Source organism: Somniosus microcephalus, chromosome 8, assembly GCF_052327205.1.
Source record: "Somniosus microcephalus isolate GS21.2 chromosome 8, FLI_Smic_1.0, whole genome shotgun sequence".
Classification (NCBI taxonomy): Eukaryota; Metazoa; Chordata; class Chondrichthyes; order Squaliformes; family Somniosidae; genus Somniosus; species Somniosus microcephalus.
Genome location: NC_140994.1, coordinates 13,815,748 through 13,842,526, shown reverse-complemented (window position 1 = coordinate 13,842,526; position 26,779 = coordinate 13,815,748). Strand labels below are relative to the sequence as shown.

Here is a 26,779-nt window from a genome sequence, read left to right as displayed (position 1 = left end):
ACATCCTCCTCACAGCTTACCCTCCCACCCAGCTTTGTGTTGTCTGCAAATTTGGAGATATTACATCCAATTCCCTCGTCCAGATCATTAATATATATTGTGAACAGCTGGGGTCCTAGGACCGATCCTTGCGGTACCACACTAGTCACTGCCTGCCACTCGGAAAACGACCCGTTTATTCCAACTCTTTGCTTTCTGTCCGCCAACCAGTTCTCTATCCAAGTCAATACCTTGCCCCCAATCCCTTGTACCTTAATTTTGCACGCTAATCTCTTATGTGGGACCTTATCGAAAGCCTTCTGAAAGTCCAAATACACCACATCCACTGGTTCTCCCTTATCTATTTTACCAGTTACATCCTCAAAAAATTCCAGTAGATTAGTCAAGCATGATTTACCTTTTGTAAATCCATGTTGACTTTGTCCGATCCTGTCACTGCTTTCCAAGTGCTCTGCAATTACATCTTTTATAATAGACTCTAGCATTTTCCCCACTACCCGCTTTTTCTCTACCACCTTTTTTGAATAGTGGGGTAACATTAGCTACCCTCCAATCCATGGGTACTGTTCCAGAGTCTATCGAGTTCTGGAAGATGACCAGCAATGCATCTACTATCTCTAGGGCCACTTCCTTAAGTACCCTGGGATGTAGACCATCAGGCCCTGGGGATTTATCGGCCTTCAGTCCCATCAATTTTCCTGACACCATTTCCCTACAGATACTGATTTCTTTCAGTTCCTCCCTCTCATTAGACCCTATGTTCCCCGGCATCTCTGGGAGGTTATTTGTGTCCTCCTTTGTGAAGACAGAACCAAAGTATGTATTTAGTTGGTCTGCCATTTCCTTGTTTCCCATTATAAATTCCCCTGACTCTGACTGTAAGGGACCTACGCTTGACTTCACCAATCTTTTTCTCTTCACATATCTATAAAAAGCTTTTACAGTCAGTTTTTATGTTCCCTGCTAGTTTACTCTCATATTCTATTTTCCCTTTCTTAATTAATCCCTTTGTCCTCCTTTGTTGACTCCTAAACTGCTCCCAATCCTCAGGATTATTGCTTTTTCTAGCCAATTTATATGTCCTCTCCTTGGATCTTATGCTATCCCTAATTTCCCTCGTTAGCCACGGTTGAGTCACCTTTTTTGTTTTATTTTTATGCCAAACTGGGATGAACAAATTCTGTAGCTCATCCATTCGGTCTTTGAATGTTTGCCATTGCCTATCCACCGTCAACCCTTTGAGTGCCATTCCCCAATCAATCCTACCCAACTCGCTCCTCAGACCATCGTAGTTTCCTTTATTTAAATTCAGGACCCTAGTCTCTGAGTCAAATACTTCATTCTCCATCTTAATGAAGAATTCTATCATATTATGATCGCTCCGACCCAAGGGGCCTCGTACAACAAGATTGCTAATTAATCCTTTCTCGTTACATAATACCCAGTCTAAGATGGCCTGATCTCTGGTTGGTTCCTCGACATACTGGTCCAGGAAGCCATCCTGTAAACACTCCAGGAATTCCTCCTCCACAGTATTGTTACTAATTTGGTTGGCCCAATCTATATGTAGATTAAGTCACCCATGATGACTGCTGTGCCCTTATTGCACGCTTCTTTAATTTCTCTTTTAATGCCATCCCCAACCTCCGCCTTACTGTTTGGAGGTCTATATACCACTCCCACTAATGTTTTTTTCCCCTTGGTATTTCTCAATTCTACCCATACAGATTCCACATCATCAGAGCTAATATCCTTCATTACAATTGTATTAATCCCTTCTTTAACCAGTAATGCTACCCCACCTCCCTTTCCTTTTTGCCTATCTTTCCTGAATATCAAATACCCCTGGATGTTGAGTTCCCAGTCTTGGCCATCCTTGAGCCACGTTTCCGTAATCCCAACCAAATCATATTCGTTTACCTCTATTTGCGCAGCCAATTCATCCACCTTATTACAAATGCTCCTCGCATTAAGACACAAAGCCTTCAGGCTTGTTTTTTTAACACTCTTAGACCTATTAGAATTATTATTTATTGTGGCCATGTTTGATTTAAACCGTTGATTTCTCTGACTGCCACTTTTGTTTTTCTCCTTCCTATCTTTTGCTTTTATCCCTGTTTTCCTTTCCTCTGTCTCCCTGCTCAGGTTCCCAACACCCTGCCATTTTAGTTTAAACCCCCCCGAACAGTGCTGGCAAACCTCCCCGCAAGGATGTTTGTCCCGCTCTGGTTCAGGTGCAACCCGTCCGACTTGTACAAGTCCCACCTTCCCCAGAAGCAGGCCCAGTGATCCAGGAAACTAAAGCCCTCCCTCCTGCACCAACTCTTTAGCCACGCATTCATCTGCTCTATCCTCCTATTCCTATACTCACTAGCACGTGGCATCGGGAGTAATCCAGAGATTACAACCTTTGAGGTCCTACTCTTTAATCTGCTACCTAGCTCCCTAAATTCTTGCTGCAGGACCTCATCCCTCTTCCTACCCATGTCGTTGGTCCCAATGTGAACCACGACCTCTGCCTGTTCACCCTCCCCCTTCAGAATGCCCTGCAGCCGTTCAGTGACATCCTTGACCCTGTCACCAGGGAGGCAACAAACCATAGTGTGTTATTGTGGGATAGTGTGTTATTGTGGGATAGTGTGTTATTGTGGGATAGTGTGTTATTGTGGGATAGTGTGTTATTGTGGGATAGTGTTTTATTACAGGATAGTGTGTTATTGTGGGATAGTGCGTTATTGCAGGATTGTGTGTTATTTTTCTGCTGATTGTATTGCAGCTTTCATTATAATCCAAGCTTGAATGACCAAGGAATACATTTATTAAGGCTTAAAACAACTTCACAGTAGCTCCTGTCTTACAAAGTCCTCCTTGCAGACTGCCTGACTTGTGCTGCTTCATTCGAACCGGTTCCTTCGTTGCAACATTGGTGGAGCACTGACTGCTCATAAGGGATCTGCTCTAAATCTCCTATTCAAACTGACACTTCATTACAGAGAATAAAGTGTGAAGAGTGGTTGGGCAATGGCTTGTGGCATTTACCGATAAAGAAAGTCTTGCATTTATATAGCACCTTGCACGACCACCGGAATCCCAAATCGCTTTACCACCAATGAAGTACTTTTCAAATGCAGTCACTGCTGTAATGTAGGAAACGCGGCAGCCAATGTGCGCACAGAGAGCTCCCACACACAGCAATGTGATAATGAGCAGATAATCTGTTTTAGTGATGGTGATTGAGGGATAAATATTGGCCAGGACACCGGGGAGAACTACATACAATTACATATGTAGGATTACATAGGATATATGGCACAGAAACAGGCCATTCGGTCCAACCAGTCCATGCCGACGTTTATGCTCCACTCGAGCCTCCTCCCGTCTTTCCTCATCTAAATCTATCAGCGTAACCCTCTATTCCCTTCTCCCTCATATGCTTGTCCAGCCTCCCCTTAAATGCATCTATACTATTCGCTTCAACCACTCCCTGTGGTAGCGAGTTCCACATTCTCACCACTCTCTGGGTAAAGAAGTTTAAGTTAAAGAGCTCCCCTGCTCTTCTTCAAAATAGTGACCATGGGATCTTTCAGGTCCACCTGAGAGGGCAGACAGGGCCTCAGTTTAACATCTCATCTGAAAGACGGCACCTCCGACAGTGCAGCACTCCCTCAGCGCTGCCCTGGAGAAAGTTCACTGAGCCCTTAAAAGCTAATGTCTAAACATCACAGGACACCAAAATAAATTGGGGTGGCGGGGGGAGGAATTTGGAATTTTTGTTTTGATATAATATAGATCCGTGCTATATTTTATAAATTTCCAGAGAGCCCTCTCAAAAGCCAGGTTATCTGATGTAAAAAAGCCTTTGAAACTCAGTCTGCGGCAGGATGAGATCAGAGGTGAGGTTGACATACCCCCCTACACCTTCACACGCACCCGATGCAAAATTGGACTCCTCGACATTAGACAGATCAGGAGAACCGAGCCTGTGGGGGAAAAAACCCGAACCCGTGAAGAGGATTAGCGGTGGAACAATCCGATTAGGCACTTTACAGTCTTCCGGACTCAATATCGAGTTCAACAATTTCAGATCATAACCTCGGCCCCCATTACATTTTTATATATTTTTTATCCACACCTTTGTTTTGTGCCCTTCCCCCTTTTTTTCTCTCCCACATGGCAACTGTCTCTCATTCTGCCAGCGCATTTCACACCTCACACTGCATCCATTGAATAAACATCGAGAGCCGTCTTTTGTCTCCACTAGTCCTATCACCATCTCGTCTGGTTTTGAATACCTCTTAATGTCTCTTCACTTCTCTCTTGTTCTTTCATCCCCATTTCCCAGCCCCCAAACTGGCCTTTTTTAATCTGTTTCATTTCCTGTGTTTTCTCTCAGTTCTGACGAAGGGTTTCGGCCTGAAACGTTGACTCTATTTCTCTCTCCACGGATGTTGCCTGGCCTACTGAGTTTTTCCAGCATTTTCTGTTGTTATTAGGGGAACTGGATGCTTGACTTAATATAGCTGAGAAGCCATCCGAGGCCCCCCCAGTGCCTCCTGACATAACTTAATGCTTTCTAAAGCTGCCCTATTATTCCGCAGGGAGGATGGGGAGGCAGCACAGGAGAGCCAGCACTGTTGCCACGGTGATAGTGTAAAAAAAATAGAACTAGCAGCAGAAATTTGAGCCGGTTGTGGTTTTTTTTTCTCACAACCAAACTGCCCTTTAGGTGGATTCAAGTGACAGATGGAGGATTGTGATTGTGGTACTTTCAATCGGTGGGGGGGGGGTGGTGGTGGGGAGGGGTGCGCAAAAGATCTTTTTGTAAAAGAAGAGGGTGAATTTCCACAGGGATCCTAGAATAGGATCCTAGAATAGTACAGCACAGAAGGAGGCCATTCGGCCCATTGAGCCTGCCCTGGCTCTTTCGAAGAGCAATCCCATTAGTCCCACTCCCCCGCTCTTTCCCCAAAACCCTGCAATATTTTTCTCCTTTAAGTATTTATCCAATTCCCTTTTGAAGGCTACTATTGAATCTGTATCCACCGCCCTATCAGGCAGCGCATTCCAAATCCTAACCACTCGTTGCATGAAAAAGTTTTCCCTCATGTCGACTCGGGTTCTTTTGCCAATCACCTTAAATCTGTGCCCTCTGGTTATCGACCCTTCAGCCATTGGAAACAGTTTCTCTTTATTTACTCTCTCTAAACCCTTCATGATTTTGAACACCTCTATCAAATCTCCTCTTAGCTTTCTCTGCTCCAAGGAGAACAACCCCAGCTTCTCTAGTCTATCCACGTAACTGTAATCCCTCATCCCTGGAACCATTCTAGTAAACCTCTTCTGCACTCGCTCCAAATTCTTCACATCCTTCCTAAAGTGTGGTGCCCAGAATTGGACACAATACTCCAGCTGGAGCTGAACTAGTGTTTTATAAAGGTTTGGCATATCTTTTTGGCCTTTGCACTCTATGCCTTTATTAGTAAAATAGTTTCAGAGGAAACAACAGCTACAGTAGTATGATTTCCAGCATGTGTAGTATTTTGCTTTTGTGTGTCTTGATTATCCCCGACTGTCGCTTGAAACCATGAAAAATGACATGGCATTCACTCAGGGGATGGGGAGTGGGTCCGCGGTTTGTTCGCCAAAGTTACGGTGGACAAGCAGGAGACCCCGCCCATCACCCCTCCCCCCACCACGTCCACCAACCACCGCAGAAATTCACCCCCAGAATTTCTATCCGGACTTCCTCCCTCTTTTCCTGTTGGCGTTCTGCAAATGGCAAGTCCCACGGGCAGTGGTTGCCCTACGGTACGTTGCCCGAGTGGCCATTTTATTTATGGTGCGTGAGAAAAAAAGAACTTGTATTTCTATCGCGCCTTTCATGACCTCAGGACGTCCCAAAGCGCTTCACAGCCAATGAAGTACATTTTGAAGTGTAGTCACTGCTATAATGTAGGAAATGCGGCAGCCAATCTGCGCACAGCAAGCTCCCACAAACGGCAAATGTGATAATGACCAGATAATCTGTTTTTTAGTGGTGTTGGTTGAAGGATAAATATTGGCCAAGACACTGGGGTGAACTCCCCTGCTCTTCTTCAAAATAGTGCCATGGGATCTTTTATATCCACCTGAGAGTGCAGACGGGGCCTCCATTTTAACATTTCATCCAAAAGATGGCACCTCTGACAGTGCCGCACTCCCTCTGCACTGTGCTGCACTGGAGTGTCAGCCTAGATTCTGTGCTTCAGACTCTGGAGTGGGACTGTGAACCCACCACCTATTGACTCAGCGGTGAGAGTGCTACCCACTGAGCCACAGCTGACACCTTGATCGTGAGTGAGGTGGAGGGGGGGAGGAAACAGAAACTCAACATCCACCAGCACTCAATGATCAAACTGCTGTGGACTCTACAAGTGCCCAACGATGCTGATTTGTGCTCTTACAGTGCGATTGCCTGGGGAGTGGACCTCTGCTTGTGTTTCACTGCACCCCAGTGGAGATGACTGCGGTCTGCAGTATAACTCCAATCTGCCAACTAAGCATCGCAAGCCAGCAGATTGGTAGCTGCAGTAAATGAGATAAACTGAGGGTTTTCCTCGCCTCATGTCTGGGTCTGTTGTAGGCTCATTGATAGAGATCGATCGCTGTGATTAGTCAACAACTCCATTATTGTTGGATCGTGCAATTACCAGGATGGTAGAAGGCGAACAAAATGGACCTCGGCCTTTCATTGTCTAGCAGTACCAATGTTCCTATTCCCCTATAATTCTTTTCTTTTACCTCTTAAGCCCTCCTGTTTTTAATCGCTTGCCCCTGGACTATGACCGGTGCTAATTTGGTTCTAGTGGCATTTGCACTGACTTCAGAACTAGCAAGTTTTTGCACAAAAACAGCTACCCGAAGTTACAAACCCGCAAGGCACTTCTTCACTTACACTGCAGACATCCTGGGACATTTCTAAAAGCATCTATTTTTCATCTCAATCTTTTAAAACCACACAGTACTTAGCGTGTTCTATAAAAATAAACCAACAGTTGTGATTTTGAACTTTCTTTTTTTAAGGGTGGAGATGTTGCATGTTCCTATTGAAGTTGTGTAAACTTTTATTTTTAAACTTTTGTGTCAATAAACCCTCGGGGTTAAGTACAATATCCTATCGGTGCAGTTCATGCTCTCATAAATACAAGATGCACTGCAGCAACTCGCCAAGGCTTCTTCGGCAGCACCTCCCAAACCCGCGACTAGAAGGACAAGGGCAGCAGGCGCATGGGAACACCACTACCTCCAAGTTCCCCTCCAAGTCACACACCATCCTGACTTGGAAGTATATCGACGATCCTTCATCGTCACTGGGTCAAAATCCTGGAACTCCCTCCCTAACAGCACTGTGGGAGCACCTTCACCACATGGACTGCAGCGGTTCAAGGCGGCGGCTCACCACCACCTTCCCAAGGGCAACTAGGGATGGGCAATAAATGCCGGCCTTGCCAGCGACGCCCAGATCCCATAAGTGAATTTAAAAAAAAGAGATAATTACTAATAAATCTAATAGGGAATTCATGATAAATGCATGATGGAGAAAAGAATAGAAGGATATGTTGATGGGGTAAGATGAAGTAAGGTGGGAGGAGGCTCGTGTGGAGCATAAACACCGGCATGGACTAGTTGGGTCGAATGGCCCATCTCTATGTGGTAAATACTATTCAATTCTATGTAATACTATGTTTCTACGTGCGCTGTTTTTCCCACAGCCGTTAACCCGTTTATTGTATGCCTTTGACACCTGCTTAAAAACTGCACACAGGAATGTAGCATAAATGTATTAATTGATTGTAGGCAAACTTTGCCGATCAGAAGTTCTAACCTGTCATGTTGACCCAGCTTTGCAAGAATAGGATCTGATGGTTTTTAAAAATTCATTCTGGGGATGTGGGCATTGCTGGTAATGTCACCAATTATTGCCCATCCCTAGTTGCCCCTTGAGAAGGTGGTGGAGAGCCGCCTTCTTGAACCGCTGCAGTCCGTGTGGTGAAGGTACGATGGGCCGAATGGCCTCCTTCCGTGCCGTAAAGTCCACGCACTTTCCACATGGAGTCACTGGAGAGTGAACAGGAGTGGCTAACTTTCTCTTCCCTTGCCAAGGGAACTGAAGCCAGTGTAGCACCGCCTACTAGAAGCTTAGCTAGGATTGGCATAAATGAGGGACCAAAAAGGGGATGGTCCTTGCCTGTATGACTCAGGTCCACATCGTGCAGTGTAGTCACAAACTCATTATCCCCATTTTAAAATGTTCTTTTTCGACGCCGACTGCAGCATTCCTGACACAAATTACCGACTCCCCCTAGCTGAGAGATTGGGTAATGATCCCGCCAACCAGTCCTTCCCCAATGTTCTTTTGTAATTTGTCACTTGGAGGGACGTGAGACCACCCCAGTGGGAGGGGTGATTCATTCTCCCATTGTCCTCGCCTCACTGCAAGAAAGGTGCTGGTTTCCGCTTCATGACCCCACAAACCAAAATCAAAAATTAACCTGAAATGATGGTTCCCCACATTGGCTTGGTTGAGTAACCACATTCAGTTCTTGGTGAGGGTGGGAGCGGGGGGTGAGGGAATTGTGGGGACATCCAACGCTCGTTGCCTACAGCCCAGACAAAGCCTGGTCACCGGGTCGAGCAACCGGAGAGGTGCCACTGCATGCGGAGCTGTAACCGAGCACCACCTGGAGGCGAGAGTGGTAAGCAGGAAGGAAATTCAGGAAAGGAGCAGAAGAATAGGTGGAAAGAGGGAAAAAAGGAAAGCGCTTTCCAGCCAGCGGAAAGAAGACTATGAGGAACCGCAATGGATTTGCCCCCATTGAGTTGAAAATAGGGCCCTAAATACTTATAAAATTGAACAAATTTAATATAACCAAGCCCTCGTACCAGATTGTAAGAGAGCGCTAAAGGCGAATGGGATGAGGTAGACACCACCCAATCATTGAAGTCCTCTTTTCCTGCCACGTGATGCAAAAATAACCAAAGTGGGGGGTTGCAGGTGATAACGGCAGAGGCAAGGTCAAATGGGAAAGTTCATCTGTGGAGGTCAATCAAAGGGTGACAAACATTCTCAAACAAAGATGGCAGCAGCACACCACAGGGTCCTCTGAGCTTCACTCAATGGACTTTCCCATCAGTGGCCCTCTAATGTGGCGACGTTTGGTTAACCAGCTCTCCGTCGTCTATTGCTTTTTCGGTTATCTGCAGTTATATTCCCAGCTGCCTAATTTTGAACTACACCATATGGTGTTTTGAGCAAGATCTGCGGAAATTTCTAAGTCGTAAAACAATGTAAAGTTCTTAGTGGTAGGGTCAATGAAGGCCTTAGAGAAGGTGCAGAAAAGATTTACCTGAATGAGTCCAGGGATGAGGGACTTCAGTTACGTGGATAGACTGGAGAAGCTGGGGTTGTTCTCCTTAGAGCAGAGAAGATTGAGAGGAGATTTGATCGAGGTGTTCAAAATCATGAGGGGTCTAGACAGAGTAGATAGAGAGAAACTGTTCCCATTGGCAGAAGGGTTGAGAACCAGAGGACACAGATTTAAGGCGATTGGCAGAAGAACCAAAGGCGACATGAGGAAAAACTTTTTTTACGCAGCGAGTGGTTAGGATCTGGAATGCACTGCCTGAAAGGGCGGTGGAGGCAGATTCAATCGTGGCTTTCAAAAGGGAATTGGATCAATACCTGAAGGAAAACAATTTGCAGGGTTACGGGGAGAGGGCGGGGGAGTGGGACTAGCTGAAGTGCTCTTGCAGAGAGCCGGCACGGGCTCGATGGGCCGAATGGCCTCCTTCTGTGCTGTAACCATTCTCTGATTCTATGAATTATAACCCGACATTGATTGAAAAAGGAATAAATTTATTAATACTTATAACTATTTTATGTACTGGTGCTTAACCTCTGCTTGCAAACTCCATCTTGTAGACTCCTGTTCAGTCCGTAAGGGTGACCCCGAGCTTCCGGTCGCCTGTCACTTTAATTCTCCGCTCCACTCCCACCTCTCCGTCCTCGGCCTATTACACTGTTCCAATGAAGCTCAACGTAAGCTCGAGGAACAGCACCTCATCTTTTGGTGAGGCACTTTACAGCCTTCTGGACTCAACATCGAGTTCAACAATTTCAGACTATAACCCCTGCGCACCCCCCCCCCCCACCCCCTCTTTCAGGCTGTTGATGATTCTGCCACCCCCATTTGCAACATTTAATCTCTCCTGCCTCCCACCCCAGCACAGACTGTCTCTTCAGATCCTCGCCTCCCCCCCCAACCCCCCCCCACCCTGCCTCTAAACCTGCTTAAAATCTGTTACATCTCCAGCGTTTTCCAGTTCTGAAGAAGGTTATTTCAGATTTCCAGCATCCGTAGTATTTTGCTATTGTATTCCTGAATAGAGTTGTCTAGATTCAACCAGTTACTTAATTGATACATTGTCGAGCATTGATTGTTCAGAGAATGTCTCTAAATTTCAATTTGATATGAAACACCACTGGAATAAGGCAACAGAGAAACATAGAAGATAGGAGCAGGAGTCGGCCATTCGGCCCCTCGAGCCTGTTCCGCCATTTAATGAGATCATGGCTGATCATCCAAATTCAGTACCCTGTCCCTGCCTTCTCCCCATATCCCTTGATCCCTTTAGCCTTAAGAAATATATCTAACTCCTTCTTGAATATATTTAATGAATTGGCCTCAACTGCCTTCTGTGGTAGAGAATTCCACAGGTTCACCACTCTCTGGGTGAAGAAATTCCTCCTCATCTCTGTCCTAAATGGCTTACCCCTTATCCTTAGACTGTGACCCCTGGTTCTGGACTCCCCGGCCATCGGGAACATCCTTCCTGCATCTAGTCTGTCCAGTCCTGTTAGAATTTTATAAGTTTCAATGAGATCCCCTCTCATTCTTCTAAACTCCAGCGAGTACAAGCCCAATCGACCCAATCTCTCCTCATACGTCATTCCTGCCATCCCAGGTATCAGCCTGGTGAATCTTCGCTGCACTCCCTCCATGGCAAGAACATCCTTCCTCAGATAAGGCGACCAAAACTGCACACAATACTCAAGGTGTGGTCTCACCAAGGCCCTGTACAACTGTAGCAAGACATCCTTGTTCCTGTACTCAAACCCTCTCGCTACGAAGGCCAACATACCATTTGCCTTCTTAACCGCCTGCTGCACCGGCATGCTTACCTTCAGCGATTGGTGCACAAGGACACCCAGGTCTCGCAGCATCTATAAATGCTCCAATTATGTCATTACAACTAAAATTATTTGCTTTAAAAAGTTCATTTTTTCCACTTCTGTGTTTCCTGATGTGGAGCGATTACTTATTGATACACAAAAGCAAAATACTGCGGATGCTGGAAATCTGAATTAAAAACAGAAAATGCTGGAGACTCTCGGTGGGTCAGGCAGCATCTGTGGAGAGAGAAACAGAGTTAACGTTCCAGGTCGGTGACCCTTCGTCAAAACTGGAAAAAGTTAGAGCTGTAACGGGTTTTAAGCAAGTGATTTTAAGCAGGGATGGGGGCGGGGGGAGGGGAGGAAAGAACAAACGGGAAGGTCTGTGATAGGGTGGAAGGCAGGAGAGATTAAATGACAAAAGGGATGATGATGCAAGGGATAAAGGAGATGGTAATGGGACAAGTAAAGAAACAAAAGATGGGTCTAGAGGAGGTGTAAATGGGAATAGCAGAACCATCAGCAGCTGCCATCAGAAAAAATGGGGGCAAAGGTTATGGTCTGAAATTGTTGAACTCTATGTCGAGTCCGGCAGCCTGTAAAATGCCTAATCAAAAGATGAGGTGCTGTTCCTCGAGCTTACGTTGAGCTTACTTATTGCTATTCGGGTTTTCAGTGAATTTTCACCAGCAACCCCTGCCATGCCCCATCTGGCAATCCTGGTTTCTGGACTTTTGTAGCAATGAATACATTGCTGTACTAGAGAATGGATAACAGAATATCCAGTCATTATTACATAGCTGTTTGTGGGAGCTCGCTGTGCTGAAAGACGGGCCCTCTGACTGCGCAGCACTCTGTCAGATTTTGAGCTGGAGCAGGACTTGCGCCCAAAACCTGCTGACTCAGAGGCCACTGAGCCAAGTCTGACAAGAGATGGGAAAAACAGCAGCTCCTGATTACTAGACCAGCTGGAAGAGGCGCTTGTGTGTGGAGACAAGCTTAGCTGTAACCGCCCATAGTGGAATATCCTGCTGACATCCTCTTCTTCTTTCTCTTAGGCAGTCCCTGGGAACCGAGGATGACTTGCTTCCACATTAAAAATGAGTTCTCAGGTGACTGATGAGTCCAATGCAGGACCGACAGTCTCTGTCACAGGGGGGGCAGACGGTGGTTGAAGGGGCGGGTGGGTGGGGTGCTTGGGTTGACGTGCGCACCTTGCGCTGCCTGCACTTGGCTTCCGCTTGCTCCCGGCGAAGAGACTGGAGGTGTTCGGCGCCTTCCCGGATGCTTCTCCTCCACTGACATTTTGCGCATCCTCGATTTCCATCGCTCCACCGTTGGTCCTGTGCCTTCAGCTGCCTGGGCCCCTAAGCTCTGGAATTCCCTCCCTAAACCTCTCCGCCTCTCTCTCCTCCTTTAAGACGCTCCTTAAAACCGACCTCTTTGACCAAGCTTTTGGTCACCTGTCCCAATACCTCCTTATGTGGCTCGGTGTCTGATTTAAGCTCCCGTGAAGCTCCTTGGGACATTTAACTACTTTAAAGGCGCTACATAGAAATATAGAAACATAGAAGATAGGAGCAGGAGTAGGCCATTCGGCCCCTCAAGCCTGCTCCGCCATTTAATGAGATCATGGCTGATCATCCAAACTCAGTACCCTGTCCCTGCTTTCTCCCCATATCCCTTGATCCCTTTAGCCTTAAGAAATATATCCAACTCCTTCTTGAATATATTTAATGAATTGGCCTCAACTGCCTTCTGTGGTAGAGAATTCCACAAGTTCACCACTCTCTGGGTGAAGAAATTCCTCCTCATCCCTGTCCTAAATGGCTTACCCCTTATCCTTAGACTGCGACCGCTGGTTCTGGACTCCCCCACCATCGGGAACATCCTTCCTGCATCTAGTCTGTCTAGTCCTGTCAGAATTTTATAAGTTTCAATGAGATCCCCTCTCATTCTTCTAAACTCCAGCGAGTATAAGCCCAATCGACCCAATCTCTCCTCATACGTCATTCCTGCCATCCCAGGTATCAGCCTGGTGAATCTTCGCTGAACTCCTTCCATGGCAAGAACATCCTTCCTCAGATAAGGCGACCAAAACTGCACACAATACTCAAGATGTGGTCTCACCAAGGCCCTGTACAATTGCAGCAAGACATCCTTGTTCCTGTACTCGAACCCTCTCACTACGAAGGCCAACATACCATTTGCCTTCTTAACCGCCTGCTGCACCTGCATGCTTACCTTCAGCGACTGGTGCACAAGGACACCCAGGTCTCACAGCATCTATAAATGCTCCAATTATGTCATTACAACTAAAATTATTTTCTTTAAAAAGTTCATTTTTTCCACTTCTGTGTTTCCTGATGTGGAGCGATTACTTATTGATACACAAAAGCAAAATACTGCGGATGCTGGAAATCTGAAATAAAAACAGAAAATGCTGGAGACTCTCGGCGGGCCAGGCAGCATCTGTGGAGAGAGAAACAGAGTTAACGTTCCAGGTCGGTGACCCTTCGTCAGAACTGGAAAAAGCTGGAGATGGAACAGGTTTTAAGCAAGTGATTTTAAGCAGGGACGGGGTGGGGGGAGGGGAGGAAAGAACAAAAGGGAAGGTCTGTGATAGGATGGAAGGCAGGAGAGATTAAATGACAAAAGGGATGATGATGCAAGGGATAAAGGAGATGGTAATGGGACAAGTAAAGAAACAAAAGATGGGTCTAGAGGAGGTGTAAATGGGAATAGCAGAATCATCAACAGCTGCCATCAGAAAAAATGGGGGCAAAGGTTATAGTCTGAAATTGTTGAATACGATGTCGAGTCCGGCAGCCTGTAAAGTGCCTAATCGAAAGATGAGGTGCTGTTCCTCGAGCTTACGTTGAGCTTACTTATTGCTATTTAGGTTTTCAGTGAATTTTCACCAGCAACCCCTGCCATGCCCCATCTGGCAATCCTGGCTTCTGGACTTTTGTAGCAATGAATACATTGCTGTACTAGAGAATGGATAACAGATTATCCAGTCATTATTACAAAGCTGTTTGTGGGAGCTCGCTGTGCTGAAAGACGGGCCCTGACTGCGCAGCACTCTGTCAGATTTTGAGCTGGAGCAGGACTTGAGCCCAAAACCTGCTGACTCAGAGGCCACTGAGCCAAAAGTCTGACAAGAGATGGGAAAAACAGCAGCTCCTGATTACTAGACCAGCTGGAAGAGGCGCTTGTGGAGACAAGCTTAGCTGTAACCGCCCATAGTGGAATATCCTGCTGACATCCTCTTCTTCTTTCTCTTAGGCAGTCCCTCGGAACCGAGGATGACTTGCTTCCACATTAAAAATGAGCTCGCAGGTGACTGATGAGTCCAACGCGGGACCTACAATCTCTGTCACAGGTGGGGCAGACGGTGGTTGAAGGGGCGGGTGGGTGGGATGCTTGGGTTGACGTGCGCACCTTGCGCTGCCTGCGCTTGGCTTCCGCTTGCTCCCGACGAAGAGACTCGAGGTGTTCGGCGCCTTCCCGGATGCTTCTCCTCCACTGACATCCACTGCCCGGCTCACAGATGAAGAATGGTCACTTGGCCGAGTCACTAGACGGTGCCTGGCACCTGTTCAAGAAATCAGCTCCTTCAGGACAGGAGGTGCGAAACAGGGTTATTTTCACACTCTACAGCCCTCTGGACTCAACATAGAGTTCAACAATTTCAGATCATAACCTCGGCCCCTATCACATATATATAGTTTCTTCTTTTTTTTATCCACAATTCTTGTTTGGCCTTTTTGTTTTTTCTTCCCTCCCACATGGCAGCTGCCCCTCATTCTGCCAGTGCAATTCACACCCCATCTAGAGCCATCCTTTGTTCCTTAACCTGTCCCATTACCGCCTCCTCTCGCCTTGAATATCTCTTAATGTCTCTCAATGTCTCTTAATCTCTCCTGCTTTCTATCCTATCACTGACCCTCCCTTTCGTTCTTTCATCCCCTCCCCCGTTTCCCAGCCCCTAAACTTGCTTTCCATTTCCTGCTTTCTTCCAGTTCTGACGAAGGGTCTTCAACCTGAAACGCTGACTCTGTTTCTCTCTCCACGGATGCTGCCCTGGCCGGCTGAGTTTTTCCAGCATTTTCTGTTGTTATTTTCACAAGAGTTTGATTATCACACAGTTATCTGGCCGCTTGTAAATTGACCGATTTTACTGTTTAACATTAAGAATCTCAGCCTCTTGACTGCCCAATACGCAGACTCTCTGCCTCTTGACTGTGGGACACTGCACACTCATTCTCCACCTGATGACTGCCCAATATTAGGGCTTTCTGCCCCTCGCCTGTGCGATATCACACACACAGTCCCTAAGCTTCGCAACATTCAGGATCCAATATCTCTTCGCTGATACAGCCAAGCTGCTACACACTTATCCATATGGTGTGTGTGTGTAGGAGGCAAGGATCACGCATACAATCTGAAGATTGTTAATCGTTCATTGAATACGTGCCAAAGAGCAGTAAATAGTTTAAATAAATAAATTAAGGAGAGAGCCACCCAGCCCGCTTGGTCAAATACAGATGTGCCCCCATCTGGGGTAACGGGTTCATCTGCCTCTCATTTTCAGTGTCTACATCCAGTATCTGGATGGTTGAAACAAGTGAGGGATATCAGAATAAGCTGAAGCAACACGTTCACAGGACGTTGTCTCAGGACACGGTCGGACAAGGAGGCTCTGTGCTGAAATCGGTACTTAAAGCTTTCAGCGAGTCTGACTCAAAATCCTTTAACTCATTCACAACCGCACCACTTCAACAGAAAAAGTCCGAGGCCATTCAGCCCCGTCATTTTGTTGCTAATCATTTAAATCCCAACTCCTGCCCTTTTCCCAATGCCCATTCTTCCCAAGTAAGTAGTTATCTCTACTTGAAACGCGTCAATTAATTCTACATCCAGTGCTTATTTTTTTCTTCCAGCTGTTTTGGATTCATTTTCCACTGGCCATAAGTGAACTATTGAGAGAAATGATTCACTGCGGTAAAGAGTTCAAATACCAGGGGACATAAGTTGAAAATTAAGAAATAACTTGCATTTTATACAGAGCCTTTCACGACCTCAGGATGTCCCAAAGCGCTTTACAAACAATGAAGTACTATTGAAGTGTCGTCACTGTTGTAATGTAGGAATCGTGGCAGCCAATTTGCGCACAGCAAGCTTCCATAGACAGGAATTGTGAGAATGACCAGATCATCTGTTTTTTTAGTGATGTTAGTTGCGAGATAAATATTGGCCCAGGACACCGGGGAGAACTCCCCCCTGCTCTTCTGCGAAATAGTGCTATGGGATCTTTTACATCCAGCTTTTATATCCACGTGGTTTAACATCTCACCTGAAAGATGCCACCTCCCTCAGTACTGCACTGGAGTGTCAGCCTAGATTTTGCGCTGAAGGTAAGCATGCAGGTGCAGCAGGCGGTTAAGAAGGCAAATGGTATGTTGGCCTTCGTAGCAAGAGGGTTCGCGTACAGGAACAAGGATGTCTTGCTACAGTTGTACAGGGCCTTGGTGAGACCGCACCTTGAGTATTGTGTGCAATTTTGGTCGCCTTACCTGAGGAAGGACGTTCTTGCCATGGAAGGAGTGCAGCGAAGATTCACCAGGCTGATACCTGGGATGGCAGGAATGACGTATGAGGAGAGATTGTGTCGATTGGGCTTATACTCACTGGAGTTTAGAAGATTGAGAGGGGATCTCATCAAAACCTATAAAATTCTGTCAGGCCTGGACAGACTAGATGCAGGAAGGGTGTTTCTGATGGCCGGGGAGTCCAGAACCAGGGGTCACAGTCTAAGGATAAGGGGTAAGCCATTTAGGACTGAGATGAGGAGGAATTTCTTCACCCAGAGAGTGGTGAACCTGTGGAATTCTCTGCCACAGAGGGCGGTGGAGGCCAATTCATTAAATATATTCAAGAAGGAGTTGGATATATTTCTTAAGGCTAAAGGGATATGGGGAGAAGGCAGGGACAGGGGACTGAATTTGGATGATCAGCCTTGATCTCATTGAATGGCGGAGCAGGCTCGAGGGGCCGAATGGCCTACTCCTGCTCCTATCTTCTATGTTTCTATGTTTCTATGTTTCTATCAGACTAAGATGTCTGGAGAAAGGATGTCAAAGGGTAGCAGAGCTGTGGAATAAATTACAAGGGGAGGAGTACCGGAGATGTCAGTCTAAATGGATTCAGGAGTTAACTGAACGTGTTTCTGGAGGGAAACGGAATTGAGGGATATGGTGAGAAGGAGGGTAGGTGGGATTAATCTATCTAAAAGAGTGGACATGTTGAGCATAAAGGTCCCTAAAAACTCTTATATTATATAATTATTAAAGGAGCACTGTCGCATCCCTGGGCAAGGGAGAGCAAAGGTCATCCCGAGATGTCACTCCTGATCATTATCCCCATTGGAAAGAATGCCTGTGTGGATAGCGGGTGAGATCAGGATTGGCTGTGACATCGCCCATGGTCGAGTAACACCGTCTAGACACAGACATGCCATTGGGACGAGGTACTGCAGGCAGCAGTGGAACTGTCTCCAGACACAGCCAGCAGCTTCGAGAGAGGTGAGGGGGGAAAAATATGGTCATTCATGGGTGAGTCCTTAACTGGCGGAGATTCACTTAAGCTCACCGTCCAAAGAAGGAAGTGATGAGGAATTTGTTTTTTTCACCAGAGGGTTATTAGGATATGAGGTGTGGCAGCAGAAACAGTGGTGGAAGCAGAATCCATGGTAACTTGTAAAAAGGAAGTGGATAAATATTTGAAAAAGAAACCAATTAAAAGGAAAAGGGGAAGATTGTGTACAGTTTTGGTCACCTTACCTAAGGAAGGATATACTTGCCATAGATGGAGTGCAGCGAAGGTTCACCAGGCTGATTCCTGGGATGGGGGGATTGTCCTATGAGGAGAGATTGAGTAGACTAGGCCTATATTCTCTAGAGTTAAGAAGAATGAGAGGTGATCTCATTGAAACATACAAAATTCTTACAGGGCTAGATGTGGTAGATGCAGGGAGGATATTTCCCCTGGCTGGGGAGTCTAGAACCAGGGGTCACAGTCTCAGAATAAGGGGTCGGCCATTTAGGACTGAGATGAGGAGAAATTTCTTCACAATCTTTGGAATTCTCTACCCCAGAGGGCTGTGGGGCTCAGTCGTTGAGTATATTTAAGCCAGAGATTAATAAGAGTTTTGAATATTAAGGGAATCAAGGGATATGGGGATAGTGCAGGAAAGTGGAGATGAGGTAGAAGATCAGCCATGATCTTATTGAATGGTGGAGCAGGCTCGAGGGGCCGAATGGCCGACTCCTGCTCCAATTTCTTATGTTCTCATGTTCTTAAATGGGGAATGGGGCTAAGTGGATGGGTCTTTTAGAGAGCCAGCAGACTGGATGGGCCATGGACCTCTTGTGACGTCATACATTTCTATATTATGGGGCTCTTTTTAACCCAACTCGCAGGGCGGGGAACCCACAGAATTGGGTGGAACACCAGTTTTATACCCCGCCAATATCACTGTCTGTGACTTCAATGGAGAGTGAAATCAGGCGGGGTGTGAAACCAGCGTTGCACCCGATCCCGTCAGTTTCACGTTAGGCGGATTAGATTAAAATTACCCGCTATGATTCTAGGTCTATTGTCTTCATGGAAAAGCTATTTTTTTAGGACAGTAAGAACAGGAACAACAACAACTTGCATTTATATAGCGCCTTTAACGCAGTAATACATCCCCAGGAGCTTCAGACACGAATTGACACCAAGCCAAGGAAGGAGACATTAGGGCAATGTGATAATGACCAGATATATTCTGCTCTAGTGATGTTGATAGAAAACTGTCCTGGTGAAAAAGTGTTCCACAAACAGGACGATGGAGATGACCGCTAAACCCATCATTGAACCACTTGCGTGTGATGTCCTCACCGTGACACGCTGTTATTGGCCTCGCCCCTCCCCCATCTCCGTAACTTCCTCCAGCCCTACCATCCTCCGAGAACTCTACAAGTCTGGCCTCCTGTGACAGCCCAGGTTTCCTTCGCTCCACCATTGGCGGCCGACACGCCTTGGCGTGCCATCTTGCCGTCCGGCAGAGGTCCCCAATGGGGGGCTCTCTACGCGGGAGTCCCCCACTTTTCTATTGGGAACTTGGCCTGGAGGGTGTTGCACGGAGCAGTCCCGTGCAATAAAATGTTAAGTAGGTTCACGGACTCCCAGGCCGCCTGCCTGTTTTGCGGCCTGGAGGAGTCCGTGTTCCATGTTTTTATTCAATGTGTGAGGTTGCAGCCCCGCTTCCATTATTTGAAGGGGCTGCTCCTTGATTTTTGGTTGCACTTCAGTCCCACGCTCCTGATCTTTGGTCACCCGGTGTGGAGGGGAGCGGGCAGGTCTATGGACCTCCTCGTAGGACTGCTCCTGGGCCTGGCCAAAGTGGCCATTAACAAGTCCAGGCAGCGGGCGGTCGAGGGGGTCGTCCGGCCCGATTGCCTGCCTCTCTTCAGTGGCTATGTTCGCGCCCGGGTGGCCCTGGAGATGGAGCACGCGGTGTCCGCTGGCATGCTCAAGGCCTTCCGCGACCGATGGGCGCCGCGGGGACTGGAGTGCATCGTCACCCCGGGAAACCAAATTTTAGTTTAATTTGTTAAGTTTTAGTTACAGTTAATTTACAGTTAACCGGTTCTAACAAAAGAGGACCATTGGCGGCCGTGCCTTCAGCCATCTATACCCTAAGCTTTGGAATTGCCTCCCTAAACCTCTCCGCCTCTCTCACTCTCGCTCCTCCTTCAGGACGCTCCTTGAAACCTGCTTCTTCGAACAAGTTTTGCTGTTTGCGGGAGCTTGCTGTGCGCAAATTGGCTGCCGCGTTTCCCACATGACAACAGTGACTACACTTCTAAAAAAAAAAGTACTTCATTGGCTGTAAAGCGCTGTGGGAACGTCCTGAGGTGGTGAAGGGCGCTACAGAAATGCAGGTCTTTCATATAAATTAACAGTAGGTGTGATCCAGGTATCTGCAATTCTGTCGTGTTTTCAAAACATTTATTTCGTTTTGATGCTTTAGCTCCCCACCCCTGCCCCTCCCCACCCCCCAAAAAAAATCCCAGCATGATATACTCGCCTTCCTTCTAACATGCAATGAAATCTGGCAGTCCTCTGGGACCAAGTATTGCAGTCGCCCTGAAGCACAGCCGCTTCACACCTCACGGCAAGCAGTGATCTGATGTTCAACTTGCAGGAGATAATTTTTTTTTGGTGTTTGGTGAGGAGAGGGGGCACTTTACAGATCTGTGCCCAAAACGTTCAGTCCAATCAGTCACACTTCAATTCAATTCAATTGAAATCGCTTTATTGGCATGACAAGGTACATCTTATGTTGCCAAAGCATCGAAAAACATTCATGGTTGTACACAAAAATACAGATCTATCCATACAGTGTACAAACAGATATATCCCTGAGTGTATAACACTCACTCACTCTCTCCCCCCCCCCCCCCCTTGAATAATCAACACGTCAAGGCTTTTCTGCTGGGCTTGTTTAAGAAGTTTTTTTTTAAAAGAGGAGGGGGGTGGTGGAGAGAGGGTGAAAAAAAAATCACGTGGTGGCCTTAAAAGATGCAGCAAGCGGCAGGGGTGGAGGTTGCAGCCTGTTAACTGAGTCGGGAGTGTGCGTGTTCACAGGTCTGCCAAGGATTGCTCCCTGGAGCCGCTGCAGTTTCTGCCGCGCTGAATCTGAGTTCAGTTTCACTCGAGTGAATTTCAAACACTTGTAAGTTTCACTAACTTTCCACCTCGCTTTTAAACAAATCTCGCTCTCGGCACACTTTTGCTGCACTTAGGCTTTTTAAAAAAAAAATAGTCAACTTGTTCGTTCTGTGAATTATTGATCGTTTTATATTTTAAAAAGAGTATAATCTATTTTATGGTTTGATGGTCCTGACTTTACACGGATACCATTCGCAGGAACTATTTAAAGAAACACTTGCATTTCTCTAGCGCCTTTCACGACCACCGGACGTCTCGAAGCGCTTTACAGCCAATGAAGTACTTTTTTTTGAAGTGTAGTCAGTGTTATAATGTGGGAAACTTTCTGTTGTGCATTTTAAAGATAGATACCAATATAGAATCGATTTATTAAAACTTTTAGGCTCTCTTCCCCCCCCCCCATTCTCTTTCCCCTCTCGCTCTGTTTATTGTACATCTTCCTCAGAAATAGCACTTTCTATTCTCGCTACTTTCAATTGTGAAGCTTGCTATGGAATACCATCCTTACCTTTCAGATTTCCCATTCATAACCCTTCCCATCTCAGCTCCCTCTCTCCCTTTCTTTCCCTCTACTTTTCTATCTATCTCCCTTCTTTCTCTTTCTTTTACTCTCTCATTTTCTCTTTCTCCCGTTTTCTCCCTCTCTGTCTTTATCTCCCATTTCCCTTTTCTCTTTCTTCCTTTCTCTCTCCTGTTCTTTCTCCACCTCCCTTCCCCTCCCCCTTGGTGCCCTCTCTTTATTCACACCGGCTTTCTCTTTCACCTCTCCGATCTCTTCATTGAACCTCCAGGAGTCCCAGTGATGTCCCGCACTGGAAGTCCAGGGAATCTCTCACCGCCACCCCCCCCCCCCCCCCCTCTTTCTACTGCCCCCGGCCAGTCTGTCTGAGACTGGGTTGCTCACGCTTGTCCCAGAGCCTGGTTTCAGACAGTCCCAGAGTCTGGTTTCATTGTTCCATTGCGTCAGTCGATCTCCACAGGTCTGTCTGTGAGGCTCCGGCTCTCTTGCACCGTACATTACAAGAAGCTCAAAGTGTGCTGTGAATCTGCTGCACTCCTCGCTCCTTCTCACGCTGTCGTCTTAACCAGTCCACTGCCAAGGTGCTTGGCCATGGACACCAGCAGACCTCACCATCTACTCACCCCCCTCTGCCGGCTCCCACAGCTATCTGGCCATTGTCCTTTCATTCAGACCTTTTTGTGCAGAGTCCCAACATCTCATTTGTTCTTCCATTTAGTCTTTTCCCAACCTATATTGCATTTATATAGCACCTTTTAACATAGTAAAATGTCCCAAGGCGCTTCACAGGAGTGATTATCAGACAACATTTGACACCGAGCCCCATAAGGTGATATTAGGACAGGTGACCAAAAGCTTGGTCAAAAAGGTAGGTTTTAAGGAGCGTCTTAAAGGAGGAGAGAGAGGCGAAGGCGGCAAAGTTTAGGGAGGGACTTCCAGATCTAGACCCATTCCATCGCCTTTTGAGCAGGTGAGGCTTTTCTTCACATGCTCTACCTGGCACAGTCTTCTCACCTGTTCTGTTACTGCCCTTTGCCCACTGGCCATTGCTCACTACATCAGCGGTGGTCACCTTTTGTTTTCCCACTTGGGTACCCGACATTGAGATTCCAGCTATTTTGCTTATTCACAGTACCGATCTTCCATTCCCTTTCTCTAGGGTTATGTTTATGCTGTGGAAGTGCTTCCAATGTCATGTGTTATGGTTCCGAGTGCTCTGAATTCATTCTGTTTACATTGGGTGGCAGAACCAGAGGACTGGTGCCAATAACACAGTAACGTTATACAAGAAGTGGCTTCGCCTGCCCTCTCAGCTGGACGTAAAGGATCACCTGGCACGATCCGGCGAAGAGCAGGGGGGTTCTCCCAGTGTCCCGGCCAATATTTATATCTCACTGAAAACCAGTATCACTAAAAACAGTTTATTGGTCATTCATATCATTGCTGTTTGTGGGATCTTGATGTGTATAATTTGGCTGCCACACTTCCCTACATTACAGCAGTGATTACATTTCGAAAGTAATTCATCGGCTGTGAAGCGTTTTGGGACAATCTGAGGTTGTGAAAGGTGCGATCTATAAATGCAAGATCTTTCTTCTGGGTCATATGTCATAGGAGAGTGACACAGCTGAAGGGAAAACCTGTGAGCAACAATTCATCGAGCTCTACAGCCTTGTAAAGTGACATCTCGGAGATGTTCTAGCAACATATCAGAGAGTATTTGACCAGGTTTACTTCCTCTATCCTATCCCAAGGGAACAGTAGAGGTATTACAATTAACAGTGGACTAGGGAAGGAAAAAAATCAGCCAGCGTTCCCATTCTTATTGCTGTCCAATGACCCTTGTTGGAAATTGTGTGTATGTGTGCTTTTTGTGTTTGTGTTCGCGTGTGTGTTTGTATCTGTGTGTGTATCTGTGTGTGCACATGTTTGTGTTTGTGTATTTGTGTGTATCTGTGTGTGCACATGTGTTTGTATGTGTTTGTGTATCTGTGTGTTTGTATGTGTGTTTGTGTATTTGTGTGTGTATCTGTGTGTGTGTGTGTGTATCTCTGTGTGAGTGTATCTGTGTGTGTGTGTGTATCTGTGTGTTTGTATGTGTATTTGTGTGTGTATCTCTGTGTGTGTGTATCTCTGTGTGTGTGTATCTCTGTGTGTGAGTGTATCTGTGTGTGTGTGTATCTGTGTGTTTGTATGTGTATTTGTGTGCGTATCTGTGTGTGTGTGTGTGTATCTCTGTGTGTGTGTATCTCTGTGTGTGTGTATCTCTGTGTGTATCTCTGTGTGTGTGTATCTGTGTGTATGTGTATCTCTGTGTGTGTGTATCTCTGTGTGTATGTATCTCTGTGTGTATCTCTGTGTGTGTGTATCTGTGTGTGTGTGTATCTCTGTGTGTATCTCTGTGTGTGTGTATCTGTGTGTATCTCTGTGTGTGTGTATCTGTGTGTATGTGTATCTCTGTGTGTGTGTGTGTATCTGTGTGTGTGTGTGTATCTCTGTGTGTGTGTATCTCTGTGTGTGTGTATCTCTGTGTGTATCTCTGTGTGTGTGTATCTGTGTGTATGTGTATCTCTGTGTGTGTGTGTGTATCTCTGTGTGTGTGTGTATCTGTGTGTTTGTATGTGTGTTTGTGTATTTGTGTGTGTGTGTGTGTGTATCTGTGTGCGCATGTGTAGCTGTTGGGTGAGAATGGGATTGGCCCCATGGTCGAATATCCTACTGATGTTCACTGTCCATGCACTTACTAGTAGAAGTGGCCACTTGGGCAGCCTAATGGTGTGTGCGGGGTGTCAGCACCCGTGGGACCACACGCCAACACAAGTGAGCACTTTTTTAGGAGATAAGGAAGGGACGAAAGATGCAAGAAAGAAAATTCAGTGTTTGTGCCATCCTGAAACCGAGCAATCTGTCACGGAAATAACATGTAGCGCAGGGGGGAGGAAACTGGGGAAGCGCACTGAAGAAAAATGAGGAAGGAGTAGAATTAAAAGTCAGAGAGGTATGTGGAGAAAAGCATTCAGCCATTAAGGAGTTAATGTGGCTGGTCCCGCTCCAGATTGACAGTGTTCCCAGTCTGAGTCGTAACGTGTTTTGCTCACTGCCTCTGGCTGCTGTCAGACTAAACAATGACTGGGCTTCAACACTACGCAGGGGCAAGCTGCCCAGGCGGGCTAGAAGGTCTCCTCTGGCATGCGGAGCTTGTTAGGATTGGGCCCTGCGGTCGCGCACCAGTGCCCGGTTATAGCCGTGCCTTCGAAGAACATCCTTCGAGTGTCGGCAGCAGTGCCAGCAAGATTCTTAAAGGGACCGAGCGCCCCACTATTTTACCAGTGGCTTTCCGTAAAGGTAACGCCACAAGGTTCAGTTCTGGGAAAAAACGGGATAATAATTGATTAAAACCCTCGGAAATTTTCAGGTTATTTTAATTGGCTCCCCGCCTTACAAGCACCCTCTCAGCCCAACATTGAATATTTCCATCAGACTCCCTTCACAAAGAAAGACTTGCATTTCTATAGCGCCTTTCATGACCGTCGGACGTCCCAAAGCGCTTTACAGCCAATGAAGTACTTTTGAAGTGGAGTCACTGTTATAATGTAGGAAACACGGCCACCAATTTGCGCACAGCAAGTTCCCACAAACAGCAATGTGATAAAGACCAGATCATCTGTTTTAGTGATGGTGATTTGAGGGATAAATATTGGCCCCAGGACACCGGGGAGAACTCCCCCTGCTCTTTTATATCCACCTGAGAGCAGACGGGGCCTCGGCTTAACGTCTCATCCGACAGACGGCACCTCCGACAGTGCAGCACTCCCTCAGTACTGGCGCTGGGAGTGTCAGCCTAGATTTATGTGCTCAAGTCCCTGGAGTGGGACTTAGCACCCACAACCTTCTGAGGGTGCTATCAACTGAGCCACAGCTGACACACGGATATTAACTCCAAGGGAGTCATGTTACCATGTGTACACTAAGTCATTCAACCCAGGTTGGACATGGTTTTCACATTCTTATGCTACCCCAAGTTTGTGTCGGTCAGGTATAGGGGGTTATTAGCGGTACAACCATACCTTGTACTGTTAGAAACTGTTCCCCTGCTTTTTTTCTCCCTTCGTCTCCGAAAGGCACTGACCTTTGCTGGGGCACAGGTTTCACGAGCCCCAGCTGCACCCTCTTGTTACCATGCGCAAGTGGCCACTCTTCATGCACGAGCCTGGAATGTTGGCTGGCTATTCAACTGCAGCAGGCAGTCACCCGGCTCGATTCCCACCCTCATCCCACTTTACACACAGAGTATCCGGTGAGGGGGGGCGGGGGGGAGTCACTGGACTGCAATCAGGAACAAGAAGCCTGGCTGATTGTAACCCTTCCATAGCCCGTGGACTTTGGAGCCAGTTGTAGTGATGCCAACAGCTCCCACCCGGTTGGGATCATCTAACTCCGTGCAGACCAAACAGCAGACGTGGTCTGTTTGGCTCAGTAGCACACCGGACGACACACTTGCCCACCCACCCAGCCATCAGGGGCTGCTGTGTTGCCTAGAATTTAAATAAGCACCAGGCCTTCCCCGCTAAGTGTCAGCTGTGGCTCAGTGGGTAGCACTCTCGCCTCTGAATCAGAAGGTTGTGGATTCAAGTTCCCACTCCAGAGACTTGAACACAAAATTCAGGCTGACACGCCAGTGCAGTGTTGAGGGAACGCTGCACTGTCAGAGGTGCTGTCTTTCGGATGAGACGTTAAACCGAGGCCCCGTCTGCTCTCTCAGGTGGATGTAAAAGATCCCATGGCACTATTTTGAAGAAGAGCAGGGGGAGTTCTCCCTGGTGTCCTGGGGCCAATATTTATCCCTCAATCAACATCATCAAAAAAACGGGTTATCTGATCATTGTCAGATTATCTGTGCACAAATTGCCCGCTGCGTTTCTTACAGTGCAACACTGACTCCACTTCAGAATATACTTCATTGGCTGTATAAGCGCTTTGGGATGTCCTGAGGTCATGAAAGGCGCTATAGAAATGCAAGTTCTTTCTTTCAAGACGATCTGTCCCCTTAGTCTCAGTATGTGACTCTGCTGTACCCCTAGAAGGAAAAGGGTAAACGAGAAGGCGTAGGACCCTCCACGCAGATTCAGTAGCTTACTGGTGGCAGTGGACTTGCAGGCAGGAGCTGCTCACCTGTGACAGCCTTCACATGAATGAAAGGACAGCTGGAATTTATTCACTACTGTGGAATTTTGTTCATCCATGGGCTAAGTCTCATTCAAGATTAG

General features: G+C 46.8%; 1 protein-coding gene across 1 annotated transcript in view; it reads left to right on the top strand.

The window, feature by feature from the left end:
* Nucleotides 1-20,872: 20,872 nt before the first annotated feature.
* Nucleotides 20,873-26,779, top strand: part of loxl4 (lysyl oxidase-like 4) — a 168,545-nt gene continuing 162,638 nt past the window's right edge. Inside the window, exon 1 of the mRNA XM_085996117.1 lies at nt 20,873-20,996. The gene's annotated coding sequence lies outside the window, so the exon portion shown is untranslated. The remainder of the gene's footprint in view (nt 20,997-26,779) is intronic.